General features: G+C 48.5%; 1 long non-coding RNA gene across 1 annotated transcript; it reads right to left on the minus strand.

The window, feature by feature from the left end:
* Positions 1-1641: 1641 nt before the first annotated feature.
* Positions 1642-5350, minus strand: LOC308653507. The gene is made up of 3 exons (XR_014023058.1): positions 5299-5350; positions 2512-4177; positions 1642-1965 (listed from the first exon to the last, which is right to left on the minus strand). It is a non-coding gene; the product is annotated as an uncharacterized lncRNA (long non-coding RNA).
* Between the last annotated feature and the right edge of the window lie 2334 nt (positions 5351-7684).

Here is a 7684-nt window from a genome sequence, read left to right on the forward strand (position 1 = left end):
TCAACCTCATCCCAGGACTGCAGACAATTTCAATGTCGGTAACTGCTCAGAGAACAAATGGGTGAGTGGGGGAACGAATTCAGGAGTCCAACAAACAGGTCTGAAGATTATTAGCCCATCTGCCAGTTACCCAGCTTGTTAGTTTCTTGTCTCTTGGCACCAAAATTCAGGAAAAAAATGATCTTTCATCCCAGGACACACGACGTCCTTCCCTGGGGTGTGGACTTACCTGGGGGTACTTGCTATCATTCTCTCTTTTGCCTACCGGTGCTGTAACAGGACAGTGCATCCCCCCCTCCCCCGCATTCACTCACCTGACTCTGCCTGACGACCTGACCTGTGGGTCCCTCCATCAGTCAACAAGACAGCACGGAGGACCCGCTGTCCATTGTTCTGCACTGACACATGTGAAATGCAGTGAGAGGCTCGGGGCACCAGCCGGAGCCTGGAACTCAGCCAGGGGCAGAAATGACACAGGATCAGAGGTCACAAGAGTCCTTATTAAGCCACAGTGGCTCCATTAACAAGCGCCGCTCTAGAATGTCTGACCTAGCCATATAAACGTCACCATGGTTACCATCAGGGGCAGGCAAGTCTCACCTTCCAGGAGCTCCTCCTCGTCTTTAGAAAACCACCTGTTTTACTTTATGGGCAATAGATTCTTAGGAAAAGTAGGCTGTTTGAGGGTCTAGAATTTCAATGTCTGCTACCAAATGCTTTCCTTCCCTCTGAATTTCTAGAAGAGCACCTTACCTTATGAACTGGTGTAAGGGTCCGGCGAAACGTCGGAGGAAGAGACCACAGAGACTGTCTTATGCAACAGCAGAGGGAGGGTTTATTTGGAGACCAGCATGCTAGGGCCCAGAGCTCTCTATAGCAAAGAGAGATAGAGCCCTGAGAACAGCTTAAGCAGAGCTTATATACTTTCCTTGGAGAGGGCAGGGAGAAAAGTTACATTTTGTAGTTTGGCAGTTGGGGACAGCTCATTCTGGGAACAAGATTAGCAAACAGTTCACAGTTGGGGACAGCACATCCTGGGAACAAGATTAGCAAACAGTGTTTTGTTATGCATATAGAAAAACGGAGTGACAAGTACCTATTTTATTAACCTTTCACTGGCAGCACCCCAAACAGTAAATACACTCACCCAAACAGATCCCCACCAGTCAGCCCCCCTCCCAGGCTCCTTGCACAGATCTGAGAGGATGGAGGAATTCTCACCTAAGCAGGTGTGAAAAGTTCTGCCCTGGCCAGGTAAGCCTACCCGAGCTCCTGAGCCCTTGTGTTGACTGGCATGGGGCCTTCAGAGGAAGGGGGAGCTACCCCGTGTAAGGGAGTAGAAGAGTTGGGCCCTTAAGTGTGTGTCTGAGGGATTTAGGAAGGTAGAGGAGGAGCCGGAGGAGGTGGTAGAATGTTCTGCAAGATGAGACCCTTCCTCTCAAACCCAAACACATGCCCAATCGGCGCAGAGGAAGATGCTTGACATCTCTCGTCACTGGGGGATGCAAATCCAAACCACACGGAAACACCACTGCACACTAAGAGGGCCAGGAAGAAAGTGGGATCACAGCAAGTGCAAGTGGGAACCCTCAAGCACCATTGGAGGGAATGCAAAGTGCTGCAGCTGCTGTGGACAACAGGAAGTGTCCACATTACCTGCACTTCCGCTCCTAGGTGTGCACCCCGAGAGAAGTGAGAACATGTTTTCACAGACACAAGTGTTCATTATTCAAAATAGTATGATTAATATTTTATGGAAACCACCCACATGTCCATCCACAGGTGAATGGATGGACATAAGGTGGCATAAGCATTCAGAGGAATATTATTCAGTCATAAGACGTGAGAAGCATTAACTATGACATGGATGAGCCTTGGAAATGTTATCTTGAGTGAAAAGTCATCAGTCACCAAAGATCACATGTTGTATGATCCCCTTCTTCTGAAAGTCCAGAATAGGGAAATCTGTAGAGATGGAAAGCAGAATGGCGGTAGCTTAGGGGTGGGCTGGTAAAGTTGGGGAGGGGCTGAAGACAGGGGGTGATGGCTACTCTGGGTGTTAGTATTCAGAGTTTGTTTTGGAGGTGATGAAAGTGTTCCAAAATCAACTGTGGTGATGATGGTTGGGCATATCTGTGACTATGCCAAAAACCATTGAAGTCCACACATCGAATGAGCAAATTGTGTGTATGTGAATTAGATCCCAGCAAAGCCATTAAGAATAAAGAAAAAAAAAGGCCAAAGATTCTCTCCCCTTTTAATTTCACATAAGAATGGATGATGGGCAACACTGTGGCGGGTGGAAGCCCAAAGAGTCAGAGGCCGTTAGGGAAAGTGTGGGATAGGAATCCGTGGTCATGGCGCCAGGCTTTGGGTCTCTCAAAAGCCCTGCAATGGGGGCTTGAGCCATCTTACCCAGGCCTCAGGGACCCAGGCACGTTAGACACTGAGGTTGCAAACAAAGGTCCTTTAGTTCCCACCACATCCCTAGGAGCTGAGAGGCTTGTCTACCTGCGCTCGCTTCATCCACGAGTCCTGAGTGGTCCGTGCAGATTTGTCCGTCCCAATCTTCACCTGAAACAAAGTGAGGCAGGGGAATGCCGATGTCCTTGCTGGTTACTGCAGCTCAAGAAGGGCCAGAGCAGACTGAATCCCTGAGAAGGACTAGGCTTGGGGCATCTTCTCTCGTCGTCCTCATCTCTAAGACACTCAGAGTTTTCAACTCCAAGTTTCTGGAACTTCTGAAGTGCATGGAACTAACTGCTTGAATCATACAGCAAGGCAGTGAGTTCTCAATTTTTTTTTAAGAGAGAGAGAATTTTTTAATATTTATTTTTCAGTTTTAGGTGGACACAACATCTTTATTTTATTTTTATGTGGTGCTGAGGATCGAACCCAGCACCCTGCGCATGCCAGGCAAGCATGTTACCGCTTGTGCCACATCCCCAGCCCAACAAAAGGGTTTTTAACAGCAGTCTATTTTATAGAGTATTGTCTAGAAGTGATTTCAGCATATAAACCTTTTCCAGGTAGTTGGTAGAAGTGCTTGTATGTCAAATGCTCTGCTGGGGGATTATTTTGTTCTTGGATCCCTACAGGAAATCCTTGAGGAATGAATTACCTTTGTGCATTCAGGATCATGTGGCCACAGTGGTTCTGTATAGCAGGTCAGTACTCATAAATGTTCCCTCTGTCCCTGCTCTTCCAACTGGGACCTACAGATCTCAAGGAACAACCTTTCCTAAAATTGCTAGGTTTTAGATTTTTCTAGAAACCTAGATTTGCTAGGTTTCTATATTTATCATCTCTTTCAGATGTTTTCTCGCCACTTAGATTTCCTGCTTCAGCTCAACCCCACGGACCCTCTAGATTGGGCAGATTACACCGTGAACAGAGCCGGGGGGCCCAGAGGATGAGAAGCAGCTGGTCCCGGCAGCACCGGGGGAAAGCCAGGCTTGGGTTTCCATGTTTGCACTCGTCGCCACCACTGAGAAAACAATCCCTATAAAATATTTATGTGTCTCACCTGCTTCGCCTTAGGTCCCACCACCCACACAGACCCAGTGCCGCCCAGTGGTGTTTGGGGAGATCTGTGTTTATAAAGAGTTAAAGAAAAGGAATGAGTTGAGTGGAAGGATTCGTCCCACAGTTATTCATTGAGCTGCTCTTCCATTCCCAGCATTCTTCTAGGGGATGAGCAATCAGAGACAATCGGAGACCAGTAAGGTGAACACCTCGGCCAAGGGTGGAGAGCGGTGCAGGGGAGCTGTTGTAGTGAAGTTCAGGTGACAGGGTGAGGGGGCAATGGCTTCACTGGAACCCAGAGAGGGACGTGGAGAAGGGACTGGCAGGGGTCCAACAAAGGTCCCCAAAGGACAAGAAGGACCTAGGCGTGGCAGGAGAAGACATGAGCCAGGGAAGCAGGGCGTCCCCAGAGAAGTGCAGATGGCCCCTTGTGCCTGCCGTCTCCCTGGGAGGCAAGAAGCGGCTCCCCTGGGTCATGGGTGCACGTTAGGAGACCAACCTTGACCATTGAGTATGATCAGACATACATACACTCGACACTTCAGAGGGCCCACTGGAGGACGATGGAGAGGTTTCGCTTATAAGAAGGTGGGAAATGATGAGGGGCTGAATTCATGAAGTAGCTCTGGGGGTGGAGCATAGCGGGCGCGTCCTAAAGACAGAAGAGAGAACGATCAGTGCCGCCACCCGCACCTTTAATTCAGAAACCATCGAGAGGTGATGGGGGATTAGAAAAGACAAACAAACAAACAGACAAAGCTGGGACCAGTGGGACACTGTCCTCTGGTGGAGGAACAATGACCCAGAGCTAGCTTGCCACATTTATTATATAGGATTTTATCATCAAAAAGGTTTTCTGTGAGAAAGTTTCTGCAAAGCAGGCAGGCTGAAGGGTGGAGTACTGGCAGCCAATTATGATTATCTTTTTGAGCTCATAATTCTCTACCCCTGGCAGCTGGCGTCTGACCTCAGGGTCAAGACTGATAGTCCCATGTGCCTTGCACAGAACTTCTTTAAGCAAGGTGTCACCATAGAAACTGGGCAATCTTGAGCTGCACCTTTCCACAGGAAGTTCCCAGTGCAGGCTCCTGGGAAGTCAGAGGTCCTGAGCCAAGTCACTGTACCCCAGTCCAGTATGGGTAAGTAACTGAGTGGGGGACAAGATATCTTCATGACTGTAGCTGGAGTCACTGAATGGATGGGGTGCTTATCACTGAGACCAGGAAATATGGATGATATCAAGGTTCAAATGAGTCCCCTCAAATTCATGTGTGGAAAATGTAACACCCAAGGCAACATGGTCGGACTTCTTACGGCTGGATGCAGAACTACAGAAACAGAGCCCACCAGGCCTTCTCAGGCCCAGAATGGGACTGTCACTTCTACAACCATCTGCTGGGTAAGTGGAGGCTCAGAGCCAACCCAGACTCACTGTGGCAGTAGGCTCACCAGAGCATGAATGCTGGCAGGTATGGCTCTTTGAGCACCATCTTTGCACAGTGACAGCCACAACCATCAGTGCTAGAGAGGCTGCAGGGTGTGATGGGAGTAAGAGCCCTGGAGTCAGATTAATGTGGTCTGAAATTTTATCTCTGTCACTTCCTGGCTCTGCAACCTGCAGCAAGTTACTTTAATCCCATGCCTCATTTTTTCCCAAAGGTAAAATTGTGGGGGGAGAACACTATCTGATGGAGTTGGTATGCAGATTAAACGGGACATGAAGCTACAGGACAGTTTTAGCCAAGTGCCTGGCATCGTAAAGGCAAGCTGTACCTTTGTGCTACAGTGCTCTTGCAGCCACCCGCTCACCAGGCACCAGCTCCTGTGTGAGAAAACGTAGAAAGAACCCTCAAGGAAGAAAGAAGTCTTTTAAGTTTATCTGTTTCAAAGACACTTTATGCAACTCATACAGCGTTCTTCCAAAATGCAGCTGCTGGTGACATTTCCCACAAGTTACTGGCTCTCCAGGCTGTGAAAGAAATTAATGAAATCATTAAAAGTCCCTCAGTTCTCACTGAGAGGTGAGGACTTCCTTGTCATTGTAAGTGGAGGGAAACCCTCTCCAGCCTGGAGCAGAGGAATTGGCTCAGTGTAGCTTTCCCTCCTGGAGCTCCTCTTCTTCCCAGCTCTGTTGCAGAGACCAAGCAAGTGGGTCCTGGGAGGGTTAGGGCTTGGCCCAGAGTTCAGCTTGGCCCCTGGGAGCCCTTGCTTGGAGTGTGGAACATTCCAGTCATGTAGCGTTGACTCCACCTGCATGTTGGTGACCCCTAGATTCATTTCTCCAGCTCAGATCTCTTTGGAACTTAATACAAATAGGTCCTTCTGTCCACTATGTCAAGAGGCATCTCCAACTTTGCATGGTCCAAGTCAGGCCCCTCTATGATCAGCAGCTCCTGCCATGGGTCCAGTGACCCTGGACTTCTGATATCCATGCCTTTGTGTATATCAGGCACATAGACACAACTCCCTCCCCTGGAGTGTGCACTTGTGAGTTGCTGTGAATGAAGAGACGGTGTTGGCAGAACATGTGATAGAGTTGCTTCTATGATTTGGTTACCAAAAATTGTGACTTACACCTTGCTAGCATTCTCTGGTCCTTCTGAAGACGGCCATCTGACAAGGAACAGAGGGTGCCCTCCACCTACCAGAGGGCTCCTGCCTCACTTGGACCCTTGTATTAGTCAGGGTTCTCTAGAGGAACAGAATTCACAGGAAGTAGAATTATAAAAAGGGGACTTATGAAGTTGGTTTACCCAACTGGAAGTTGGATAGTCCACAGTGGCCATCTGCTGGCTGGAAAGCTGGAAGAACCAGTAGCTGCACAGTTCAAGAGGCTAAAGCTCCAGAATCAGAGGGATCAATGTTGCTACCCTAGTGTGAGACCGAAGGCCTCTGGAAAATCACTGTCAAGTCTGATATCCTCAGATGATTGTAGCAGCAAACAAGAACACGTTCAAGAAGAATCGAGTTTGCGCCTGCTGCTGCTTCCTTGTTCTTCCAACTTTTATTCCATCCAAGCCATAATCCTATTGGACGGTGCTGCCCATGCTTAGGGAGGATCTCCATTTCAGTTGGCTATCCCACATGCCAATCAATCCTAGACACACCCTCAGGACATACCCATAAGCCCCTTAATCCTTGGTATCTCTTAATCCAATCAAGTTGACAATTCAAATTAACCATCACAACCCTGCAATGACCATCGTCCTGGTCACTACTATCGGTCCAGCCTGTGAGAGACCCAAGGCCTGCACCTTGATTGCAGTCACACAAGAGATTTTCAAGTAAACTGTGCCAAATTCTTGACTCACAGACACCATGAGATAAGAAATGTAGATTGTTTTAAGCCGCTGATTTCTGGGATAATTTGTTAGTCTTCTGCATTTGGGTTAATGATGTTATCATTCATCCTGTGTTTAAGTCAAATACTAGTCATTTTTGATGCCCAGCCTTTTTTTTTTTAACTGTGACAATGTTCCCCCAACTCCAATATATACACAAACAGCCCAACATATAAGGACCCTTGGGATTACATTGAGCCCACCCAGATGATCTGTGATAATTAATCATCCTCTCAGACCTGTCCCCACTCAGACTTTTCACCGTCTCCATCTCTCTTAGCCTATTCCCATCACCCCTCCCCGGGCTTCAGCAAGGTTCTCCAAACTGTCTTCCTGGGCTCCAGTCTTGTCCTCCTGTGCCCAGTGCCCATATGGCAGTGAGAATGGTCATCAAAACATGAATTGGGCCACATTCTTCCCAAGCTTAAGACCCTCCCCTACCTTCCCATGCAGGGGGGGGTAACACCCCGCCTCCCCCTGGCCTGGGCACCTGTGTTGGCCTTGCCTGCTTCTCTCATGGTGAGCTCGGCTGGTACCACTTCCTTCCTGTTCTGCAAGCACACCAAGCTTTCTTCCCTCCCCAGGAGTATGCATGGCTGTTTCTTCTAAGAGGCTTGTTGGAGTTTTCAAATAGCTGAACTCTACAGTCACTCAGAGTTCTTCCCTGAGTGCCATCTAAAGTCACGCACCGTCCCAGCAACCTGTGTGGTGGGCTGAATAAGGTCCCTCCAAAGATAATCATGTCCTAATCCTAGGAACCTGTGAATGTGTGACTTTACATGGTGAAAGGGGCCTTATGTTAAGGATCGGGGGATGAG

Source organism: Spermophilus citellus, assembly GCF_964194105.1.
Source record: "Spermophilus citellus genome assembly, chromosome: 7".
Classification (NCBI taxonomy): Eukaryota; Metazoa; Chordata; class Mammalia; order Rodentia; family Sciuridae; genus Spermophilus; species Spermophilus citellus.